Source organism: Papio anubis, chromosome 17 (assembly GCF_008728515.1).
Source record: "Papio anubis isolate 15944 chromosome 17, Panubis1.0, whole genome shotgun sequence".
NCBI lineage: Eukaryota > Metazoa > Chordata > Mammalia > Primates > Cercopithecidae > Papio > Papio anubis.
The window spans coordinates 49,247,707-49,273,495 of NC_044992.1; the positions used below are offsets into that span (position 1 = coordinate 49,247,707).

At 52.7% G+C, this 25,789-nt stretch overlaps 1 long non-coding RNA gene across 1 annotated transcript; it reads left to right on the top strand.

Annotated features, from left to right (window-relative positions):
• The first annotated feature begins 11,388 nt into the window (after positions 1 to 11,388).
• Positions 11,389 to 17,657, top strand: LOC103878846. Its single transcript, XR_639206.4, has 3 exons — positions 11,389 to 12,127; positions 16,885 to 16,978; positions 17,320 to 17,657. It is a non-coding gene; the product is annotated as an uncharacterized LOC103878846 (long non-coding RNA).
• Positions 17,658 to 25,789: the final 8,132 nt, after the last annotated feature.

The following is a 25,789-nucleotide window of genomic DNA, read 5'->3' on the forward strand; positions in this document are numbered from 1 at the left end:
CCCAAGAGAGCAAATATCTGCCACGCAGCTGATTAAACCTCTGTGATATATAGCCTCTGGGCTCACGGGGCCGCCTGGATTCCAGGCTAATTGTGTTCCCCCCAGCCAGGCTCCTGGGCCTGCCGCAGCCTGCCCTGCCTGACCCAGCCTTCCCAGCTGTCCCCTTAGGAGCCACCCTGCCCCAGCTAAGCTAGGGGAGCCCGGTCATAAAGTGTGGAGAGGTGGGCAGTGACGGGAGCACACAGGTCTGCCTAACCCTGCCCTGAGCATCGACAGCTCAGCATCCCCAACCCCGGCCCCTACTCAGAGCCAGCATGACCCACCCTAGCAGGACCTACACTTGGACAGGGCCTAGTCCACATGCTGCCTTAAGCAGATGGGGAAACTGAGTCCCAGAGCAGGGCAGTGGACTTGCTTCAAAGCAAATGGAAAGACGATGCAAGAGCTGATTATAGAGGCTTCCCTGTCTTTTTCTTCACCTCCCAGCTGCTTACGTCACCTCTTCTTTATGAAGTAACAACCCCATTTATTGAGGGCTTGCTGTGGGCCAGGTGCTTGACAAAAAGGGTCTTTTTTCTTTTTGCGAGGGGACGGGGTTTGACTGTGTTACCCAGGCTCCAGGCTGGCCTCAAACTCATAGGGCTCAAGTGAACCTCCTGCCCCAGCCTCCCAAGTAGCTGGGATTACCAGCATGTGCCACCATGCCCAGGCAGGATCTCTCTTAAACTTCACAATTCCATGAGATGAGCACCATAATTAACCTGTTATCCCAGCGCATAGATTAGAGAACAGGCTTTGGGAGGTTCTGTGGCTGGACCTAGACCTATACTTGTCTGACTCAAAGCCCAAGTCCCTACCTACTGCCCCATCCCACCTCTCCTTAAAGCCTGCCAAGCCCTGACCTGAACTGATGGTTAGGGAGGGGGCCACAGATTGAGAGAAGGGCTTTGGGGAGGGGCAGGGCTGTGCAGCCCCTATCAGGCCCAGTGCCTGGCAGAGAGGGGCTACACCCTGGGTAGAAAGAGTCAAAGAGGTGGGGAGGAAGGACAAGGGGAAAGCAGAGAAAAAGAGCGTGTATGTACCCATCTGTCTGTCTGTCTCTCTGGGATTTCTATAGGAAGCTGGCTAAATCTCCCTCTGTTCCCTGTCTTCCCTGAGAGATGGGCTGAGGCTGCTGCAGAGAGGGCAGGGGTTGGGCCCTGGGAGGGAGCCACCCATCTGGAGGCAGGCTCACACCACCTGCACTGGAGAGCTGTGTAGCCCAGGTTCTGTCTGTCTGTCTGCCTGTCTGCCTGTGTGTCTGTCAATGTGGAGCTGAGGGGTGGGGTGGGGGGAGCACACAGGCAGGGCTCTGGGGTCCCATCTCCACCACTTCTGGCTGAGTGACAAGTGCATATGAGGTCCCTGGGTTTCCATGGAGTCCTTGGCCACCATGAGGTGATGAGATTCCCTGGCTGTCCATCCAGAGAGGGCTCAATGCAGGGGACTGTGGAGGCCAGAAAACAGGCAGCAGACGGTTGTTTCTGCTGCAGCCTGGGAAAGGAGTCCTCCAGAAAAGCCTGCTTCTCCTAAAGAGGTATTCGGAGAGGAAGGCTCGAGGCCTGTCCCCAGCCTTTGGCAGAGCATGACAGGCTCCCTCCTCAAACCCTTAACAAGCCCAGTTACCCTCTGGCATTTTCCTCCATGTCAGCCAACAGCCACCTTCCCGCCTCCCCAGCCTACTTCCCAGACCAGGCCAGGCTGGCTGGCCAGCCAAACTTGGGCCAGACCCTGCCTCGCTGGGCTTTGGTTTCCTGTCTTTAAAGAGAGGGGGCCAGGCACGGTGGCTCATGCCTGTAATCCCAGCACTTTGGGGGGCCAAAGTGGGTGGATCACCTGAGGTTGGGAGTTCCAGACCAGCCTCACCAACATGGTGAAACCCCATCTCTACTAAAGATACAAAAATTAGCCGGCGTGGTCGCGAGCACCTGTAATCCCAACTACTTGGGAGGCTGAGGCGAGAGAATTGCTTGAACCCAGGAGGCGGAGGTTGCAGTGAGCTGAGATCGCGCCACTGCACTCCCGCCCCAGCGACAGAGTGAGACTCCGTCTCAAAAAAAAACCAAATAAATAAGTGAAAAATAATAGGCTGGATGCAGTGGCTCATGCCTGTAATCCCAGCACTTTGGGAGGCCGAGGCAGGTGGATCACCTGAGGTCAGCAGTTTGAGACAAGCCTGGCAAACACAGCAAAACCCCATCTCTCCTAAAGCTACAAAAATTAGCTGGGTGTGGTGGCAGGTGCTTGTGATCCCAGCTACTCGGAAGGCTGAGGCAAAAGAATCACTTGAATCCAGGAGGCGGAGGTTGCAGTCAGCCGAGATTGTGCCACCTCACTCCAGCCTGTGCGACAGAGCGAGACTCCACATCAAAAAAAATAAAAAATAAAATAAAATAAGTAAGAGAGGGGATTGGGCACCTAGGTCCTTTGTAGGCTGAATTGCAGTGGCCACACAGAGCAGCTGCTGCTTGGGTAGAAGGCAATGGAGGTCAAGGTATATGATTCTGCCTTAGCCTGGGAGAAAGGCAGGGTGGGTGCGCCTGGTGGCAAACGCCTGTTACCCCTGGGACACAACAGAAAGAACGCCTACGTGAATCCTCAGAACAATCCTGCGAGGTTTGACACATGAGGCAACTGAGGCTCAGCATCACAAAGAGAGGCAAGTAGGTAGGGAAAGGTCTCCTCCATTCTATGAGGCAAGGGCAGGGGGTGAGGACCCTGGCAGCCCCCATCTCATTCATGGGGTCACAGGCAGGAGTGTGGGATCCTGGCCCTCCCCACCAGCCCAGCTGCAGAGAGAAGCACCTGGAGGAAGAGAAACCTCATCTGTTCCTGTCCTAGCAGACTGCAAGCCCTCCTGGGCCTGGGTAGCCACCGAGTGTCCCTGAGGGGCCATCACTGAGCATTTTGGCTTCTCCACCCTGCCACCTCCCCACTGCCCTCTCCCAGCGCTGAAAGAGAGGAAGGGGAAACAGCCCTCTTTAGTGGTGTGGCCACCACAGAGTGGCACCCATCCCACCTATTCCATGGGCCCAGGGAGCTGGGGTCACCCAGGGCCACACGCTGAGATCCCCTCAGAGGATCCAGAGGAGTCGAGTGACCTGTGCCAGCCCCCAGCACATACAACCCTGCTTTGCCAGAACAGGAGGCCCGGGGGCTAGGCAATAGCCGGTCCAGGTGCCAGGTGAGGCGTTCCGCTGGACACACCCAAGGCAGCCATGTCTGTCTTCCCATCTGAAGTGGTGACAGAGGAAGCCTGTCACCTTCCCCTGGGGACTTCTGGGTGCTGGGGATTTCAGGAGTGAGCTGCTGAAAGCCAACACTCCAGCTCCAAAGAAGGGAGAGAGGGCACAAGAGGTGAAGGAGCAGGATGGTCCAGAGGTGAGGTCACTGTCCCCACTGCCTCCCCTCCCTGGTCTGCTCTGTCCTCACCCCCAGTTGTCTGCATCCTCCAGAGGGCCTCAGTCCTCCTGACACCCCCAAAGACAGGGGCTGGCTCTGCTGGCCACTGAGACTCCCCCAAAGACCCCTCCCCTCAGGAAGGAAGTCCTTCTTGCTGTCTAACCTGCATCTCTCCTTGCAGGGTCCACAGTGGCAACACAGAGCAACTGCCTCTAAGGTGGGGTGGTTGTCTCCGTACCCCCTGTCCTTGCCTCTGCTGCCAGGCAAATCCCAGGAAATCTGACCTGTTGCCCTGATCACACTCAGCAGGCACAGGAGACCCACCTGCCACATGCCCCCCCCAGGAGCACCAGAGCTCAGGATCCTGGCACAGCCGGGGTTTATCTCCTGCCTGCTCTCCCTGCCCAATCCCATAGGACCCAGAAGGGGAGCTCCCTCAAACCCCACTCCCTGCCTCCCACTAGTCACCACGTCCAAGTCAGGGCAGGGGCCTGAGTCCTGGAAGCCAGAAGGAGGAGGGTTGAGAGTTGGGAGCTCCTGGGACTGTTCTTGAGTTGTGGGTAGGGGCAGAGTGCTCTGGCCAGGGGCTCCCCCTATACCCCTTGCTGAATATGAGACCTTCTGCACGTTGGGGGCAGGAAGGGGCGGGACAGGAAGGCCTCCAATGACTGAATGAGATGGAGGGTGGGGGAACAGGATTACTCTTTGCACCCAGCAAAAGATCATTGTTGCTCTTCCCTCCCCCGCCCCTTCTCTTCTATTCCATCTCAGTATTGATAGGGGTGGATCAACTTTTGGATTCTCTAAACTTCTTAAGGAAAGTCGGTGGGTTATTTGGTCGAGCCCCCTGTCTCCGGAGAATGGTCCCTCCTTAGGGTGGGTGGAAGTAGAGGGGAAGTCTCACCCTCTCTCCCTCCCTCCCCCTAATGGGAGCTGGAAGTCCTTCCTGCCATCACCCTTGCTGTCCTCGCAACCTCAGTTTCCGGTTAAGTTGCGGTTCTCTCCCGGTCACCAGGCGAGCAGGGTCCCCGCCGCTGCCCCCAGCTCTGCAGAGCCACCTACGCGCTGAGCACGCGGCGGGCCCCCTCCCGCCGGCTCTGCCCCCACAGCGCGTGGGTCCGTGATGGGCGGCGGGGAGTGAGGGCCCGAGTCCCGCGCCCGCGCCTACCTGGAGAGCGCTCCGGACAAACCCGGCTGCGTCCAGCCTCTCGCGGCCACCCGGGGCGGTCCTGAGTCGCAGCTCCCGGCCCCGCGCCTCCCGGGACAGCCGCCGCGTCTCCGAGCCCGCCCCCGGGCGGCCCGACGGGAGCAGGTGCCAGGAGCCGCGCCGCCCCAGCCAGCCCAGGAGAGCCTTGGCGGGAGAGGGGCTCAGCGGTGGGGCTCCCCGGGTGAGAGGAAGAGAGGGGAGATTCAGAGGCCCTCCTGGCTGAAGAGCTGGGCCCACGGGTGAGTATCCCGCCCACCCCTGGCTGACCAGGCCCAGCGTACCTGAAGGCTCCCCAGGGATCCCAGAGCTCAGGGAAGGGGACCCCAAACTGGCTGCCTTCCCCTACCCCCTGCCAGCACCCCCTTCCGCCCCTCCGGCAAGCTGGCTCCTCTTTTGGGAGGAAACTGAGGGAGTGGGAGGAAGTTGACATTGATGGACCACCTGCTGGGTGCCAGGGGGATCACATTCAAACCTCAGAATCACTTTGCCCAGAGCGGTGCAGTTCCCCATTTTACAGACCAGGAAATGAAAGACTGGGGACCTAGGTGGGCGCAATGGCCCATGCCTGTAATCCCAGCACTTTGGGAGGTCGAGGCGGGCGGATCACTTGAGGTCAGGAGTTCGAGACCAGCGTGGCCAACATGGTGAAACCCTGACTCTACTAGAAATACAAAAATTAGCCAGGGTTAGTGGCATGCCTGTAATCCCGGCTACTCAGGAGGCTGAGGTGGGAGAATCGCTTGAACCTGGGAAGTGGAGGTTGCAGTGAACCAAAATCACCCCACTGCACTCCAGCCTGGGCAAGAAAAGTGAAACTTCGTCTCAAAATAAATAAATAAATAAATAGCATAAAAAAAGATTGTGGACCTTAAGTAACTGGTCCAAAGTCACACAGGAAGTGGGCACCAAATGGGAGACTCCAGGCTGCTCCAAGGCACTGTCTCTGGAGGTCAGGGGAGACAGCCAGAGCCTGCTGGGGAGACTTCACCAATGTGTGTGGCTGGGAGTCCTTTCTGATTCCTCCCAGGGGATCGGAGCACAGGGTCCAGCACACAGTGGGCACACACAGGGGCATGGAGCCAACCAGGGAGAGCAGGAGGCAGGGGCTGGTGACATGACCTCCAAGAGCACTGTCACCATTCTGTTATTGGAGAAGCAATAACAGAGCAAGAAAGAGCCAAGGAAAGTGGACAGAGAGGGCTCTGGCAGCCAAAGAAGAAGTGGCGGTGCCGCTCACCTGCCTGGCACTGGGGCAAGCCTCCTGGGGACCAGGCCATGCAGAGAGGAGGCCCCATGGTGGAAGCCTCAGGGACGCCTCATCCACGGTGCCACCAAGTCTCCCAGCACTTCCTGGTCCACTCATCCACCAACTCACCACTGCCTTGGGCCTTGCCCTTGCTGCCCCCTCAGCCGCGAACATCCTTCTGACATTCACAGAGATATCTCCTTGTCACTCAGGCCCCAGCTCAAATGTTACCTCCCCAGGACCCCCTTTTCCCAGCTTTATCACTCCTTGTCTCAGACCCAGTTTACCACCCTCTTAGTGTATCTCCCAGGTTGTAATTGTTTTGTTTGGATCCTGACCTGTCTCCCCCATGAGGGCAGGACCTTTATTTCCCAGCTCTCCACAACACCAGTGCAAAGCTTATTGCATGCCTAATAAATGCTCAATAAATAGTTGTTGAATGAATAATAAATGCATTTCCACTTTTAAGGTAAAGTCATATTAAATTGTACATTTTAAATGGGGACATTGTATGGTATGCAATATTTCAATAAAACAGTTATTAAGGATTTTTTTTTTTTTTTTTTTTTGAGACGTCGTCTCGCTCTATCACCTGGGCTGGAGTGCAATGGTGCAATCTCAGCTCACTGCAACCTCTGTCTCCCAGGTTCAAGCGATATTCCTGCCTCAGTCTCCCAAGTAGCTGGGACTATAGGCGCATGCCACCAGGCTAGGCTAATTTTTGTGTTTTTAGTAGAGACGGGGTTTCACCATGTTGGCCAGGATGGTCTTGATCTCCTGACCTCAATATCCACCCACCTCAGCCTCCCAAAGTGCTGGGATTACAGGCATGAGCCACCGCGCCTGGCCAAAGATGTTTTTAAAAAGTAAATCCAAGGTGGGGAGGACAATCATGGTACACCATGTGTACCTCACTATCCCACAGCACACGCATCCTCTAACTTAATCTAGTCACACTGCTCTCCATCACAGTCCACATCCTGTGGCTGTCCGTGGAGAACTGCAGTTGTTCAGACTTGGAAGGGATCTTAGAGGTCATCCTGTCCCTTTTGTAGCAGCTTTGACAAGGTATCCTCTGGCCTCTGCTTGAACATGCCAGTGACGGGGAGATCACTGCCTAACAAGATGGCCCATTCCATATGCTAACGTTCATTAAAATGGGGGGTTGGAACCTGTTTCCCTATAATGCTTGCGTACTGGTCCTAGATCTGCTGCCTGGTAACATAGAAAACGTGCACTCCACCTTCCACAGCCAGAGAAACACAGCAGGCAGCTTCTTCCTAAAGGGGCTCTTCTCCCAGCTAAAGAGACCCATTTGCCACCGCTGTTCTTCCCCTGACATGGCCACCTCCTCCAGGAAGCCTTTGAATATGTGCCTCCCCCTTGTATGTGCTCCCAGGGCACCTTTAATGAGACCCTAACACTGCCCTTATCACACTGTATTAATTAAACTGTCTCTCCCAAACCCTGCTTTGGTTACCCGACTATACTGAGGGCTTCTCCCCCAGGGTAGTTCTGGGCCTTCATTCATTTCCTTTGCCTGCTACCTTGCATGGTGACCAACTGACCTGATCTAAACCACTTAATTAAACATGCTGAATAAATGGTTTCCGGGTGTTTGGTTATCCCAGTTACATTCCTCTAAACTCTTTTAGGCTTTTGGTATCCTCCTTAGAACAGAAAAAGGGACAGCACAACCTCCCCCAATCTCTGCCCTCCTCTGTGAATGCCACCCGTCCCTCAGCTTTTCTTCAGCCTTGAACTAGCTCCACATAGAACTGAGGGTCCTTGAAACCCCTAGGTCTATTTTCACATGATACACTGGTGAGTTCAGCCTCCCTATCCCAGCCCCCGAGTGAGTGGTGGTTTCCTGCACTGGGAGGCCCAGACCGTATGTTTGGGCTTGCTGGCTCTCCCATTCTGCTCAGGCTGTTGAGATCATTCAGCAGGACCACAGGTGCCAGCTTAGTGCCACCCACAGAGACGTGGCTTCACCTAGATACCTAGGAATAACACACCCCTAAACTCCAACCCCTCACGCAGGCAAAACACTGCCGTCTATTGTGGGCCTTCTGTGTGCCAGATCCTTCCCGTGCCCTTTCCCACTCATTTCGTCCCCCACTAACCCTGAAAGGTCGCTACTACTCTCCTGATTTCGAAGATAAAGAGGGGGAGGCTCTGGCCAGGCGCGGCGGCTCACGCCTGTAATCCCAGCACTTTGGGAGGATGAGGCGGGTGGATCACGAGGTCAGGAGATCGAGACCATCCTGGCTAACACGGTGAAACCCCGTCTCTACTAAAAATACAAAAAATTAGCCGGGCGAGGTGGCGGGCGCCTGTAGTCCCAGCTACTCAGGAGGCTGAGGCAGGAGAATGATGTGAACCTGGGAGGCGGAGCTTGCAGTGAGCCAAGATCACACCACTGCACTCCAGCCTGGGCTACAAAGCGAGACTCTGTCTCAAAATAAATAAATAAATAAAATAAAATAAAAAAAGAGGGGGAGGCTCTGAGAAGTTAACTTACCTGCCCAAGGTCACACAGCTAGAAAGGGCAGAGTGGATTTGAACCCCATTGGATGACTCCAAAGTCTAGGCTGTCTCTTTCCTTTATACCATGGTGCCTCTAAAGGCCTTATCCCAATATGCCCAGTAACTTTTTTCCTACCAAGTTGGGGTGAAGAGGAAGAACAAATGGAAAAACTCTTCCTGCTCATGGCAAGCTGGGGATGCCAGGTGGTGCTGGCCCTCCCTGGTCCACCTTCCACTTGCCCAGTGAGGGATTCAGGCCCCTTAAATGTTGCCCTCCCCACTCCAGAAAATGACGCTTAGTCTAAATAAAGCCTCTGAGTCTCCAGTTTGACCATTCCAGCTCTCACTACTGGCCAGTCTCATCCACTGTCTCCTCTTCCTCTGTTTTGTCTGTGGATGACTCTTCAGCCCTAGAACAGTGCCTGGCACACAGAAAGTAACCAAGACATATTTCTGGATTTGAGGAATGAAACGACTCTCACTGTAGGTGCAAAGAGAAATGCATCGGGCACCTTGCTCTGGCTGTGTGAGTTCAGGCAAGTTACTTCCTCTCTCTGAGCTTCAGTTGCCTTATCTCTAAAACAGGGCAATTAATAGGTAACAGTGTAGAGGATGACGTGACATCATGCCTGCAAAGTACCCCATGTAACATGTGCCCAACTAATAATAGGGCATCATTAATTAGGTGTTGCTGGTCCCGGCTTTAGAGAGAGGGACACTGAGGCTCAGAGACGTGAAGGGACTTACGCAACCCTCAACATTACACAGCTTGGAAGAGGCCCACACAGAACAGGAGCTGATGGGCCTGGATTTAAGGCTGTGCCTATTTCTTGCTCCTGGGGCCTTTCCCAAATGTTCGATAAATACAATTTCTACTATAAAGATAAGAGGTGGTTAAAAGAATTGTTCATAATAGTAACACTAAGGGTCCCCAGCTGAAGCAAAGCCTGCAGCAAAGGGGCTCAGGCAAGGAGCGGAGACCCCGGCCCAGCCAGCAGCTTCCCTGCTCGGCCCACAGCCCAGACTGGGGCTAGGACGGGTGGCGTCATTCTGGGCTCCTGGGCTCTAGGAGGGTGGGAGAGGCCCCAACCGTGGGTAGGTCTGCCCCACCCCACTCATCACGGGTCCTTTCTGCTCCCACTGAAAGGGCAGACTCTCTAGTCACTTGAACAAGTCCACTGTGACCCCTCCCCCCACGTTTTGCCTCTTAAAATAGCCCAGAGCCACCATGTGCCCAGGGCGGCTCCCCACTGGTTGCAAATCCCCCTGAAATCAAATCTCCATCCTGCCCCAAGCAGGACGGCACCACCTCCTGCCACTGCTGGGCTCCAGCGCCGGCCAGGCTCCCCCAATGGAAACCGGGACAGTTGTCCTTCACAGTGACCGGGACATAAATCCCCAAATAATGAGACAGGCGCTGGGAACACAGAACCAGACGCGGTGCTAATTGGTTTGCTTCTGGGCAGAGATGATGTGGAGACAACAGTAACAGGCCTCAGTTTCCCTGGAGGTGTATTGGGGTGGGGGATGTGAGGGCCGGGGATTCCCGGCTGAGCTGATTTTCTACGCCTTCTGACTGGACTCACAACCTACTAACCAGCCGCACTTTTTAGGATATTAAATTCCCAGATGTAAAAGAAAAGGGCTGGGGTCTCCTGGTCCAGGTCCTGAGGTAGGAAGCCTTGAATCTCTACCATGATCCAGAAACACCTTCTTTCCATTAAGAAAAAAAAAAAAAAAAAATCAACCAAGACTCAGATCCTTCCCAGTATGCTTGGGGATTGGGGGAGCAGGAAGGTGAGGAACCCAGTGCAACCTCCCTGCTCCTCATGTGAGGTTGGTAATGGATTCTTGGACAAGCCCAAGGTCCTCAGTTTTCAGTAATCAGGATGAGATTATCACATTAAACTTTCAAAGTCTTTGCTCAAAAAGCAGCAGCAGCAGCTGACACCCTTGACTCCCCCGACTTTCCCCACTGTCACCTTCTCCTGGACCATGACCAGATGAGCTCCAGATACAGGCCACGTGGAGGCTCCACTGCACTGGGGCAGAGGCAGGGGCATGGACAGGATGATCTCTCTGGGGGTGGCCTCGGGGTTGTGGTAAGATGGAAGCGGGAGGAGGCTGGGGAGAGAGGTGAGCATGTGTGTCTGCGGGTGTGATTTGGAGGGACTGCGGGGAACTGGAGTAACTTGAAGTTAGGCAAACGTGTTTACTGTTTATGTTGCAACTCCACTACTAACCGTGTGACTGGGAACTTGTCCCTTCTCTCCACATCTTAGTTTCCTTATCTGTAAAATGGAGATAATGGTAACAACAATGCCTAATAATAACTCCCCTGACTCAAGGCTGATGTGCGAGAAGATTAAATTAGATAACATAGAATATACTAGCCAGGCGCGGTGGCTCATGCCTGTGATCTCGGCACCTTGGAAGGACCAGGTGGGTGGATTGCTTGAGCCCAGGAGTTCGAGACCAGCCTGAGAAACATGGCAAAACCCCGTCTCACAAAACACACACACACACACACAAAACCCAAAAAACAAAACCAAAAATATACATATGTATGATCAAAAATTAGCTGGGCATGGTGGTGCATGCCTATAATCCCAACTACAGGGGAAGACTGAGGCGGGAGATTGAGGCTGCAGTGAGCCATGATCATGCCACTGCACTCCAACCTGGGTGAGTGAGACTCTGAATCAAAATAAATAAAAAATAAAATAACGTAACTGACCAGGTACACTGGCTCATGCCTGTAATCCCAGCACTTTGGGAGGCTGAGGCAGGAGGATCACTTGAGACCAGGAGTTTGAGACTCTATCTTTACAAAAAACAAAAAACAAAAAAAACCAAATTAGTTGAGCATGGTGGTGTATGCCTTTAGTCCCAGCTACTCAGGAGGTTGGGGCAGGAGGATCGTTTGGGCCCAGGAGTTGAAGACCCCAGTGAGCTATGATTGTGATACTGCACTCCAGCCTGGGTGAAAGAGCAAGACTGTCTTCCCCCATCACCCCCCAAAAAAGAAAGAAGGAAAATGCCCTAGAAACAGTAAAAGCCCATTGCAACGTGAGGGATGATGTCATTAGTTACAGCAGGAGGGATGGTGATAAGACCACAGAAAGAACTTCCTCACAGCTGTGCACTGGAATCTAATGGAGCAAAAAAAAAAAAAAAGACAAACAGGCTTGGGTAGAATGCCAAAGACCTCACCAATGATTCACTCTCACAACCCAGGGTGCCCATCCCCATGTCCAGGCTCCCCTCCTGCCCATCATCTTGCCTCCCAAGGCTGCCAGGCAGCCCCCAATTTTTCCCAGCCCAGAGCTCTATTCAGCTTGTATTTATTGCCAACACAACGGAAATTATTTCAACCTCCTCACCCAGCTTGGCAGAGCTACCTGGGGTGTATAGGAGAGGCCAGAGCTATAAGAAAGGAGGCTGGAAATTGGGGTGTCCAACAGCAGGGGTGGCCCCCTCTCCAGAATATTAGCTACAATCGCGGCATTCTAGAAGGCAGTCAGCTTCCTGGGAGGACAGCCTTATACTGCCCCATGGAAGGGAAGGGAAAGCCTGAGGATCCAGGGGTCCTCATGAGGACCTTGGCCACCTTTCCTCTTACTTTAAAGAGCTGCATTCAGAAAGTGTTGGGAAGGAAAGGCCCTGACTACCAGCCAGGTTCAATCCTGAGGAAATTAAGATCTGTAAGTCTCCCTGAGCCTCCCTTCATTTCCTGAAGATTTTATTTAGTTTGTCCAGCAGGATCCTCCCACCCCAGCCCACTGACTCAGGCCTTGGAGTCCTCTTCTCCTCCTCAATATGAGAAACTAATCCTAACCTATCCTAACCTCACAAGGATGGAGGCAGACTGGGGATGACTCCAAGATTCCAGGGTCACCTGGGGTGGGGAAGGGAGAGCCTCCAAGTCCATTGGCTGAGGGAGACGGTGGGGTATCCATGGTCCACCTTGTTGGCCAGGGAGCAGCTGCTGACCACATCAAAGTCCTCCTCTCAAATCAGTCTGGTGGCTGGAGGCACACAGCCATTGCAGGCCATGAAGAAGGAGGCCTTTCAAAACCAGCTGAGAGGTTCCAAGAAACGCCCTGAGGACAGGCTGTGTCAACATGTCCTGCACCCCCCAGGCCCACTGGTGCAGCTTCCAAGCAGCTTCCTGCAGCAGGGCCGCTCAGAGGCCTTGGCTGGAAGGCAGGGCAGGGTGGAGGACAGGGCCTGAGCTACAGGAGCCATCAGACCTTGGGCAAAGTCCTTACCTCTCTGATCTATAAAATGGACCCGGTAATATATACCTCATGGGGTTGTTGGGAAAACCAAGAGGTGATAGAGGGATAGTGTCTCCCTTTGTGTCTGGCACAGAATAGGGGCTCAATAAATTCACTCAATAAACATTTACTGAACACCTACTACATGCCAGGCCATCCATTCTGTACCCTGGGATCTAGCAGTGAATGAAAGTCCAAGGGGCCCTCATGGAACTTGCAAATCTGGGTTGGGGGAAGAAGAATGGGTATAGACAATAAGCAGATAAACACATGAATCAGGATGGATGAGAAGAGGAGAAATATCGCTCTGTCCCGTCCGGCTCACACGCGGCCAGTTCAAAGTTACCTCTCTTGTTCCCTGAACATCGCTATTATCCTGTTCTCTCCTTTTTTTTTTTTTTTTGAGACGGAGTCTGGCTCTGTCGCCCAGGCTGGAGTGCAGTGGTGTGATCTCGGCTCACTGCAAGCTCCACCTTCCGGGTTCACGCCATTCTCCTGCCTCAGCCTCCCGAGTAGCTGGGACTACAGGCGCCTGCCACCATGCCCGGCCATTTTTTTTTGTATTTTAGTAGAGACGGGGTTTCACCGTGTTAGCCAGGATGATCTCGATCTCCTGACCTCGTGATCCACCCGTCTTGGCCTCCCAAAGTGCTGGGATTACAGGCGTCAGCCACCGCACTTGGCCTCCTTTTTTTTAAAGATGCCCAGATTTCATATTGTTCAAACACACATGCTCTACAAACAATTTGTGCAGTTGATACAATCCCAGGGTCCTGAGGCGACATTCATCCTCCTCAGTTTACGAAGAAGATGACGGGATTAAGAGGTTAAAGACAAGACAGGCATAGGAAAACACAAGGGTATTGACTGGGGAAGTGATAAGTGTCCATGAAATCTTCACAATTTATATTCAGAGAGTACAGTAAACACAGGTGTAAGAAATTATAAAAGTATTAATTTGGGGAACTAATGAATGTCCATGAAACCTTCACAATTTATGTTCTTCTGCCGCGGCTTCAGCCAGTCCCTCCGTTGGGGGTCCCTGACTTCCCACAACAGACGAGGGTTTGCAGAAGACCAGTACTCGGGAGGGGCCCCTCTGAAGGGGCTCTGTCAGACCTGGCTGACCTGAGGGACAGGCCTGCCTGAGGGTTTTTGGCCACAACCACTCACAAGAATCACCTGAGCAGCCTTGGAAGATTCTGATGTCCAAGCTCCTCTCCAGGGATTTTTAAAAATTTTTTTGAGATGGGGTCTGACTCTGTCACCCAGGCTGGAATCCAGTAGTGTAATCTCAGCTCACTGAAACCTTCACCTCCTGGGTTCAAGTGATTCTCCTGCCTCAGCCTCCCAAGTAGCTGGGATTACAGGTGCCTGCCACCATACCCAGCTAATTTTTATATTTTTTAGTGAGTAGGGATTTCACAACGTTGACTAGGCTGGTCTCGAACTCCTGACCTCAGTGATCTGCTCTCCTCAGCCTTCCAAAGTGCTGGGATTACAGGCGTGAGCCACCAGGCCCGACCTCTTTCCAGAGATTCTGATGGAATACCAACCTTCTATTGAAGGAATACCAAATCTCTTTCAGCCTCCCCTGCTCCCACAACTGGGTCAAAAGTGGCAGGGTGGTGACTGGCTCCTCTAGATCCCTGCTCCACCCCCTGACCTGAGTCTCTGGTCCCAGGATTCCTCTTGTGGCATCTGGCTTCTCTCCCACCCACTTCTCTTTTGGCCTTGCCCTAACGGCCAGCCCTGGGACGGGAGAGAGAGTACAATTATGTTCCCCCAGGCAAAGGTGCTCCAGGACACCCTCTCCATCCCCGCTAAAGAACCAGGTATCAGCCGGTGTGGCAGTTCATGCCTGTCATCCCAGCACTCTGGGAGGCTGAGGCAGGAGGATTGGTTGAGTCTAGGAGTTTGAGACCAGCCTGGGCAACATAGTGAGACCCTGTCTCTACAAGAAATACAAAAATTAGCCAGGCAAGACCAGGTGCAGTGGTCACACCTATAATCCCCGCACTTTGGGAGGCCGAGGCTGGTGGATCACCTGAGGTCAAGAGTTCGAGACCAGCCTGTTCAACATGGTGAAGCCCCGTCTCTACTATAAATACAAAATTTAGCCAGGATGGTGGTGCATGCCTGTAATCCCAGCTACTTGGGAGGCTGAGGCAGGAGAATCGCTTGAACCCGGGAGCCGGAGGTTGCAGTGAGGCAAGATTGCATCATTGAACTCCAACATGGGCAATAGAATGAAACTCCTTCTCAAAAAAAAAAAAAACCAAAAAAACAAAAAACAGTACCTCTTGAGAGACAAAGTGGCAAATGTAAGAAACCATGCCTGTTCATTTTTGCTTGCCAGCATAATTTCACAAAGCTCCTGACTCATGACAAAATGTTGGCTTTTTTTTTCTTTTTCTTTTTTTTTTTTTTTGAGACGGAGTCTCGCTCTGTCACCCAGGCTGGGGTGCAGTGGTGCAATCTCAGCTCACTGCAAGCTCTGCCTCCCGGGTTCATGTCATTCTCCTGCCTCAGCCTCCCGAGTAGCTGGGATGACAGGAGCCAACCAACATGCCCCGCTAATTTTTTGTAGTTTTGGTAGAGACAGGGTTTCACCATGTTAGCCAGGATGGTCTCGATCTCCTGACCTTGAGATCCATTCACCACGGCCTCCCAAAGTGTTGGGATTACAGGCATGAGCCACTGTGCCTGGCCATAACAAAATGTTTTAAAAAATCAGTCACACTACAGGAGGTCTTTGTTTTCTGGTAACTGGCCCAAAAAACAAAGATTTTACATTTTACCAAGAAAATCCTGTGTTGTCTTTATTAAGTTTTTGATTACTTTAAAAAACTGAACTTTAAAAGAATTAAAATTTTTGCATTCATATAACTTTTAAAGTCTTTTATTTTTTTGAAACAGAGTCTTGTTCCATCGCCCAGGCTGGAGTGCAATGGTGTGATCTCGGATCACTGCAAACTCTGCCTCCCAGGTTCAAGCAATTCTCCTGCCTCAGCCTCCCAAGTAGCTGGGATTACAGGTGTCCGCCAACACACACGGGCGCTCATTTCTTACAAGTACAACTGAAAACAATCAATCTTCCTGAAAAAAGCCTTCCTAGTTACCTGACACAATCAGCATTTGTCTTTTAAATACAACCAGGCAGCTGATTTATGACCAAAAGAAAAAACTTGTGACACAAAGTAGCAAACATCAGAAGTCATTTGCTCATTTCTGCTTACCAGGATAATTTCACAAAGTCCCTGACTCTGTGCTTATCTGCAGCTCTCTGAAAAGAGTTTTAAAGACAAAACAAGATAAAACACAGCACCTCCCACCGCCCCCCATCTCTTGCCTGAATCACTATATTCCTTAAAAGATCAATGGCCCCAGTCCTAGCCAGGCACAGTGGTTCATGCCTGTAAATCCCAGCACTTTGGGAATCCTAGGCAGAAAGTTCACTTGAGGCCAGGAGCTTAAGACCAACCAGGGGAACACAGTAAGACCCCCGTCTCCATAAAAATAAAATGACTGTAGTCCTGGCCTTTTCTTGCACATAAAATAATGTCTGACAGAGTTAATGATTACACCTCCGTAATCTATAACCAATATACTCTTGTAGCCAAATTTTGATGTCATTTTGCACATACTGAACCTCCACTACCTACATATAACCTATAAGCTAAAACACTGATTTAAAACAGTCTGACAAAACTGTTTTAGGGCTGTAGGCCTTGCGCTATAGTCCTCTGTAAGATTTCTAAATAAAACTAACTTTAATTCCTTAAATGGTTAATTTTTTTTTAATCGACACTCTTAGAGGGTCGTTATGGGGATTACCTGAGTCAATATTTGTAAAGTGTTTAGCAACCAGGCACGTGGTAATCATTACACGTGTTTGCTAAATAACACAAGTGTAGTCAGTCAATCAACAAGGTCGGTCCTGCTGATGCCAGGTCTGGGAGGTTGGGACTGAGATTTCCACTTTACAGGTGAGGAGACTGAGGATCCGGAGAGGAAGAGACTTGCCCAGATGGCACTCAAACCTGGGGTCTGTCTGCCTTCAACCTTCTCTCTTCCAGCACCCCCAGGTCACCTACCTCCCTCCCTCCTCAGGCGCCTGGCCTGGCCCGGGTGGGCGCAGTGCCCCACACTGACAGAGGCCCCTTTGTCCCCCTGCCCAGTGTCACACCCTGAGGGCGGAGCACGGTCGGACAAGCGCCCTGTGTCTGGGTCTGTTTCACCGCCAGGTCTGCGGCCGCCTGGGCGGGACTCGAGGTAGGTGGATCCCAGGGCCATTCCCATCCCTTCCATCCCCCACCCTTACCTCAGCAGGGCATCCCCGACTCTCCCTCAGTGCAAAGAAGGAGAAACCCCCAACGGAAACACCCCAGTTCTTGGTCTCAACTCTGTGCAAACTCCCAGTGGCCACAGCCTGGGTGTTGTGGGGAAGGGCTCCAAGCTGCCTCAGATACCAGAAGCAGGGAGCTAAGAGTGTGGGAACGGCAGCGAGGGCATTCTGGGTGTTGGGGGAGGGCTGTGGCGGGATCCTGGGGAGCGGGACAGAGATTACCCTGCCCTTTTTTAACCCCATACTCTCTCTGTAACCCGTCGCCCAGGCTGGAGTGCAGTGGTGTGATCACAGCTCACTGCACCCTTGACCTCCTGGCCTCCAGTGATCCTCCCGCCTTGGCCTCTGAACGCACTGTGACTACAGGCACACACGTCACCACGCCTGGCCCAGTTCACTTCTCTTTACCACCTGGATGGGCAGAACAGCCTCCTCACTGGCCTCCCTGCCTCTACTTCCCCATTTCCTCTCCCTCCCAGTCCCATCTTCACACAGCCAGAGGGAGACTATTAAAAGGGCAGCTCTCCAGCCTGGGCAACATGGCAAGACTCCATCTCTACAAAAAATACAAAAATTAGCCGGGTATGGTGGTGCATGCCTATAGTCCCAGCTACTCGGGAGGCTGAGGTGGGAGGATAGCTTGAACCTGGGAGGTCGAGGCTGCAGTGAGCCATGATCACACCACCGCACTCCAGCCTGGGGGACAGAATAAGACCCTGTCAGTCAATAAATAAATAAATAAATAAATAAATAAAAATAAAGGCAAATCTGATCACATCATGCTCTGGGATAAAAGCTCCAAAAGCTTCACCCTTTGCTTTAGGAGAATGCTTGCCCCAGCCTGGAAGATCCGGGCCATTCCTCTTCCCCAGGCCCTCCTCTCGCAGTCCACCCCTTCCACCTGATCCCTCCCACAGATTAACTGAGATATAAATACAACTCTCCACCTAAAAATATTACGGGTAGAAGTAACACTGAGGATGGCTAGAACTGGATATAAGAAAACTCATTATTGACTAAAATGCACAAAAGAATCAAATCTTGACCATGAATCCTTTTTTTGGTTTTAATTTAAATCTTCCAAAATGGGATGGGGTTACCCAGTCAATCACACAAGCTCTCGTGTCAAGAGCTTGCAGCCCCCACACTGATGGGTGCCTCCAATCTCAGCAGCAAAATGTACACGGAATTGATGCCGATGAAAACAGTTTCGGTAAAATTACAATGGAATGAAAAACATGGACATTTGTTTAACCGTACCACGTGGAAAAAACAAAACTCTGATCAAAGAATTAAGTTGGATAAATAGAGTTCAAGTTGGAGAACACCTTCTTAAAACATTTTCAGTGTTGGTATGTTTTGGTTTAAAATGTTTGCATTCAAAACATCCTTAGGGTCAAAATATCCATAGTGGTTAAAATATCCTGTGCCCCTCCGATCTGTTTCCTATGACTCCCCACCTTCTAGCCACACTGGGCTCTTTCTGTCCCTGGAGCACAGCGAGCTACCCCTCACTTGGGAGCTTTCTCAAAGCCTGCTCTCTCTGCCTTGAGTGCTCTTTTCCTTCTGACCCCTCCCTCCTCCTTCTCATGGCTGATATTTAACTATCACCTCGGAGACACGCCTTCCTGCATCGCTCTCTCTAGGGTAGATTTCCTTCCTTCCCATTTCCTCTTATTCCCTTTTTTTTTTTTTTGAGAGGGAGTCTCGCTCTGTTGCCCAGGGTGGAGTGCAATTGCGTGATCTCGGCTCACTGCAATCTCCGCCTTCTGGGTTCAAGCGATTCTCCTGCCTCAGCCTCCCGAGTAGCTGGGATTATAGGCATGCACCAACACGCCTGGCTAATTTTCGTATTTTTAGTTAGTGACAGGGTTTCACCATGTTGGCCAGGCTGGTCTCGAACTCCTGACCCCAAGTGATCCACCCGCCTTGGTCTCCCAAAGTGCTGGGATTACAGATGTGAGCCACCACACCCGGGCTCTTATTCCCTCTTGAGAACCCATCTTGTTCCCTCTTGGAACCCTGTCTTGTTACTCCTTGAATTCCCAGGGCAGAGGCTAGCAAGTATAACACATAGTAGGTGCTCAACAAATATTGGTTAAATGAATGAGTAAATCAGTGTCACTGGGGTGAGAGCTAGGACAGTAGGCTGGGGCTTGGGGGTAGGGGCTGGGACAGGGTAGAGACACACCCACTTATTCATGACATCAAGTTCCAGGGAAGCCCATTTCAGTGGGAGAACAAAGAGAAGACTGGCCGCATGGTGGCATTACAGGCATGAGCCTGTAATCTTAGCACTTTGGGAGGCTAAGGCAGGAGGATCGCTTGAGCCCGGGAGTTTGAGACCAATCTGGGCAACAGAGGGAGACCCCTGTCTCTACAAAACATGTAACAAAATTATCCAGGTGTGTGCCTATAGTCCCAGCAATTCGTGAGGCTCTGGGCTGAAGGCTGGGGTGGGAGGATTGCTTGGGCCTGGGAGGCGGAGGCTGCGGTGAGCTATTATCACGCCATTGCACTCCAGCCTGGGTGGCAGAGCAAGACTTCATCTCAAACTTAAAAGAAAAGAGGAGACAAAACCAGTCCTGCTCCTGATTTTTGCCCTATGGCCAGCTTCCCAAGGGTCAGGCCCATGTGCCAACTGGACAGCTCCCCTTCCACCCCTTCATCTGGGCCACCTCCTTGGGGCTTGGCTTCCACATGTGGCTTCAGGCCAGGCTATTTGGGGAAACTTCCTGATCCCCCCTCTGGCCTCTCCACCCCCACACCTCATCTTGCAGACCCAGAATAGCTGTCCCCAGTCTCAACCTAGGGAGAGTCTCATTCCCAATTAGCACCCAGAAGGTTGAAACCATCTCTAAAAGCTTCTTGTGTCCCTCTCCCCTCAGGAAGCTGCTAACTAGGACAGCAAATTTCAGAATAAGGTCACAAGAATGCTACCTGCCCCTACATTCACCTCCCAGTCAGAGACACGGGCCAGGAGTCTTGGTGTGTGAAGGTAGAGGAGATTTGGGTGAGGGGGAGATTCAGCAACAGTCAGGGGTGACTGCAGCCTGTGACTCTTTCAGTCAAAAGAGCAGCTCCAGCAAGGTCCGGCGAAGAGCCCTGGCTGTGAGGGGTGAGGAGACCCAGGTTCAAGTCCAGGTTCTGCTAGAAGATTGACTCTGAGAAAGTTCCTTTGCTCTATGAGCTTTCATCATCTACAAAAAGAACTTTGATCTCGGCCAGGCACAGAGACTCATGCCGGTCATCTTAGCATTTTGGGAGGCCGAGGTGGGTGGATCTCCTGAGCTCAGGAGTTTGAGACCAGCCTGGACAATATGGCGAAACCCTGTCTCTACCAAAAATACAGAAAATTAGCTGGGTGTGGTGGCGCGTGCCTGTAATCCTAGCTACTCAGGAGGCTGAGGCATGAGAATCTTGTGAACCTGGGAAGGGGAGGTTGCAGTGAGCTGAGATTGCGCCACTGCACTCCAGCCTGGGCAACAGAGCAAGCGAGACTCATGTCAAAAAAAAAAAAGAATTTTGATCTCCGCAGGTGCTCATAGGATGGGATGAGGCAGTTCTGTATACTGCAAAGTTCTGTATAAAATCAGGGGATAGGAGGCCCCTTGGGGTCCCAGGGAGATTGTTCTGGAGATGGATTCTTGCAGGGGACCGGAGCCCATTTGAGAATTCTTCCTCTGCTGAAGTCTCACTGGAAGACTGGCTCAAGCCTCTGCCAACAGGGAGAGTAGGCAGGCTCCTCCCACATTCCAAAGATCACACCCCATGTGTCCCTCTTTAGGAACCCCTAGAAAACCCAAGGGTTCCTGTTCCCAATGCCTTTTCCTGGCAGTTCCTCTCCTCTCAGCAGGGGGTGGGGGAGTGTCCCATCCCCATCCTGCCCTCCAGGACCAGAGCACTCAACTTTGGGGCTGAGGAGGGGATCAGCTGGCATCACATGTGAGGCTGAGCAGAGCTGAAATCAGAACGGGAGAGAAGTGTGGGGCTTGGGATGTAGGAGAGACATCGGGGACCGGCGGGTGGGTCCTGGGAAGGCTGGACAGGGCAGGGGAGCAAGGCCGAAGCTGGGTCTGGCCTCTTGCCTGGGCATCTAAGGTGAGACGAAGGACCTGTGGAGTCAGTCCTTGCTCCACCCAAGGAAATCTTAGTCAAATAAACAAACAGCCAACACAGCGGTTCCTGTGCGAGAAGCCGAGAAGCCGTGGGAGTGATAGGGAGGCCACAGAGGTGGGGAGGCCAGGAGAGGGCAGGGAGGCTGTTTAAACAGGCCCCTTGGCCTGGGGCAGTTGGCAGAAATATTTGGAACAGGGTGGGGAACACAGTCGTGGTTTGGAGCAGGAAGCTGGGGCCTGGGGTGGGTGGGCTGAGCTTGGCTTCTTTCAGGAGAAAGAAAAGTGTCGATTCAGCCCCACTCTGGTCAACGCCTCTTCTGAGGGAGACTCCAAGTCCCAGCGCCCTTCCCTCAGTTCAAGGTCAATCAGGTCAACCAGACAGACAAGGGGCTGTATCCCTTATCTCCCAGATGGCTCTGGACCCCCAGCCCTGCTCCCAGGCCTATGACCCCGGGCCTCACCACTGAAGAATGTTTCAGTCTGGAGCTGAAACCTCAGAGTTCTCAACAGAGGAGCTGGAGGGGATGAGCCATCAGCTCTCTTTTTTTTTTTTTTGAGACGGAGTCTTGCTCTGTCACCCAGGCTGGAGTGCAGTGGCCGGATCTCAGCTCACTGCAAGCTCCTCCTCTCGGGTTCACGCCATTCTCCTGCCTCAGCCTCCCGAGTAGCTGGGACTACAGGCACCCGCCACCGCGCCCGGCTAGTTTTTTGTATTTTTTAGTAGAGACGGGGTTTCACCGTATTAGCCAGGATGGTCTCGATCTCCTGACCTCATGATCCGCCCATCTCGGCCTCCCAAAGTGCTGGGATTACAGGCTTGAGCCACCGCACCCAGCCTTTTTTTTTTTTTTTTTTGAGAGAGAGGGTCTCACTCTGTCATCCAGACTGGAGTGCAGGGGCATGATCTCGGCTCACTGCAACCTGCACCTCCCAGGCTCAGGTAATTCTCCTGCCTCAGCCTCCCAAGTACCTGGGATTATAGGCACCCATCACCATGCCAGGCTAATTTTTTGTACTTTTTTAGCAGAGATGAGGTTTTACCATGTTGGCCAGGCTGATTTCTAACTCCTGACCTCAAGCAATCCACCCACCTTGGCCTCCCAAAGTGCTGGGATTACAGGTGTGAGCCACTGCTCCCGACCCATCCACTCTCCTTAGGACATGATATTCCCTTTCTTGCCTCCTTGCCTGGCAGTGGAGGGGCCCAGAAGTGATCGTGGTCCCCTGGGAGGCATTATCACCTTCTTTTTTTTTTTGAGATGGAGTTTCACATTTGTTGCCCAGGCTGGAGTGCAATGGTGCAATTTTGGCTTGCTGCAACCTCTGCCTCCCAGGTACAAACGATTCTCCCACCTCAACCTCCCAAGTGGTTGAGATTACAGGCATGTGCCACCATGCCCGGCTAATTTTGTATTTTTAGTAGAGACGGGGGTTCACCATGTTGGCCAGGCTGGTTTGGAACTTCTGACCTCACGTGATCCACCCACCTCAGCCTCCCAAAGTGCTGGTATTACAGGCGTGAGCCACTATGCCTGGCTGTCACCTTCTTTTAGGACTCTTGGCTGTCCTTTTCCTGAAACTCCTCAAGAGACTGAGGCAGAAAGTCAGAGGGATACACGTCCAGACTGACAGACAGAGATAGAGAGAGGTGAAGATACAGCAAGTCCTACCCAGAGAGATAGCCACGCAGTCAGACACTAAGAGTGGGAGTGTGAGAAAGAGGGACAGAGAGAGAAGGGGTAGACAGAGGAGGCAGAGAAAAAGGAAGAAGAAAAGACAAAGAGAGAAAGACACACAGAAAAAGAGCTGACGGGTGGTGAGGAAAGACAGAGATAGCAAAGGACAGTGTCAGGAGAGGGGAAAGGACAGAGATGGCGGGCACGCAGGAGGCTCAGGGCCAGACACACTCATAGGCGGAAGCAGAAAGGCTCACGAGAACTACACAAGAACAGACGGCCTCAGGATCCAGAGACACTCTCCTGGGAGATGTGGGGGAGCCAAAGTGCTGGGGGGTTGAGCCCCACTGGGGGTGGCCTCACCAGGGCAATGCTGCTGCCTCCTGTTCCCAAAGCTGAACCAACCGCTGCCGGCGTCTGGCCCCCAGCCACCCTCTAGTAAGCCAACCCTTGGCCACTGGAGCCAGCAGGTCACCCAAGGTGAATGAAAAGTCACCAATAAGGGACAGTGAAAGTGTGACTGGGGGTGTGGGTATCACAAGCCGTGTGTGTCAGGGTGGGTCTGCAAGGGTGGCCACACCCCAGATTGCACCTGGGGTGGGATTTAGGAGCGCTCAATCCTCTACACAGACCTCTGGGAGTTAGTGCAGGCGGGCATGTGTACCTGAGTGAGTTTGTGAGTGTGTGTACATGTGTGTGTGTCCAGTTCCATTAAGAGCCTCACGATGCTAATGAGGCCAACGTGGCAGGCTGTTCCTCAAATAGCCCAATCGGAAGCGATGAGTGAGCAGAGACAGCCACAACAAAGGTTTCGTGCCTCTCTTCTGAACAGACGGTGTGTCCAGGTGCCACAGGGCACTCGACTACAGTCAACACCAGAGTGCCATTCATTCCCGCTGGGGATGACCCCCACCGCCTGGCCAGCTGACCCCACACTCTCCCCTGTCCCAAGCCCAAACTCCAAACTCATGGGAGAACCCACATGATAGACACATGGTCCCTCCTTTGCTGCAGGCGCAGCTCCCTCTGAGAAGGGCAGCTGGAGGGATGGTGGGGTCCAAGCCTGGATTTCCCCCAGGCTAGCTTCCATCCCGCCTGCTTCTGTGGCCCCATTTAGTTCCCTCCTTGCTCCTGGGGTCCAGTGACCCACACCCTCATCACACACAGGAGAGAAGTAATCTCTCCTCCCCAGCCCTTCTCTCTCAAGTATCACAGGACATTTAAAAAAAAATTGTCCCAGTTTTGTGGTGGATAATGAGGTCAGGAGGCCCACGGGGGAACTGCTTGTTGGTGACAACTGACAATCTTCATTTCACCTTGAAACTCCTTCCTGGTCCAGGTAAGCATGTTCTAAGCCCAGTTTTATGGGGGTGCTGTTCTACTGGGGGACAGGGAGAGTGGGGAAGGAATTAACCAAATGGCAGCTGAAGTCACAGGCCCAGCCAGGCCCACCTGGAACACTCACAGGGCCTGGGGCAAGGGGATAAATGGCGACCCACAGACATATGTCTAAATGTTTAAAAGTTATAAATCAAACCAGCAAACTGTGAAATATGTTCTAACCTCTCACCCTGACAAATACACCTTCACTAACAACCTGGAGGACCAGATGCAAATTTGGATTTGTCTGCCTCCTGAGCTTTACGCATCAGAACGGCTCTGTGCAGAGGAGACAGCTCCACTCGCACCCTGGCCACCCGCTCCCTGCTGCCAGGTCCCGTCTGCACCACAAAGGACTCTCGTGCATGTATAAGGACACCCAGCCTCCTGTCCTAGCTCCATCCACAGCCCCTGCAAATAGAGTCCCTTCACTGTCCCTAGGGGTGCACACACTATTGGCATAACCTGTCCTGAGGCAGACAGACCCAGGGAAGAGGATGGCATGGGCTGGGAGCCAGATGGTGACCATCTGGGCAGGGACCTCCAGAGTCACAGGTATGGAGAATGTGGTCTTGGAGGGGACTCACAGTCTTATCCCCTCGGCCCTGCTGATGCCTCATCCCACAGGGAGAGGACTGGCAGCAGGAGGGCCAGAGTGGAGCCTTTGAAAGCCCCCAGCTTAGGGCATGGGCACTCCCTCCTTTGCCCAGGTTTAAGGGTGCTACTGAACTCAGCCTTCCCTGGCAGCCTAGAGATCAGGCCAGGGCCTGAAGCCCTTCTTCCATTGGAGGACAGCTTGGACAATCCCCAAACAGGACTTTCAGTCACTTGTATTGTTTTTCTTCCTGGAAAAATTTAGTGCGGATTGATCCCAACTTGTGGATTTCTGGAGGTGGGGAGGGCAGAGTTGTGATGACAAGAGGCATTTTTTTCAGGTTGGGTCTCCAAGCCAGAGCTTGTTCCACTGAGGCACAGGCCCAAGTGAGCTCCTGCTGGTACTGGTCCCTTCCTTGTGGGGGGCGAGGGGGGACTGTCTCCCCCCTACAGAGACACAAGCCAACACAAACAAGGTGACTAAAAGAGGAGGAGGTGAGGGGCCCTGGGCAGCCCAGATAGGTCCAGAGATCCAGGAGCCAGCAGGGGGAAGGGGCTGGTTGGGGGGCACGCAGTAAATGGCACTCTTTCTAGCCAAGCTTAGCTTAAAAAAAAAAAAAAAAAAACAAAAAAAAAAAAACCCTTCCACTCCCCCCTCCCCTGCTTGCCCTCACCCCTGCAGATCGGCTTTGCTGTCCGACACATGAGGGGACACTTGTACTTTCTGAGCGCTCGCCAGGCGCCAGGCACTGTGCTAAGTGCTCTACATGTGTACCCTCATTTAATCCTTGCAGCCACCCTATGAGGTGGGTTCTACTATTATCCCCATTTTACAGGTGAGGAAGTGAACTCAAAGAGGTTAAGAAACTCGTTCAAGGTCACGCAGTAGGTAGAGGTGTTAGAACTCAGCTCTAACTGACCCCAAAGCCCCTACTCTTTCCACTAGAGCACATGGCCTCCCAGAAGCAAG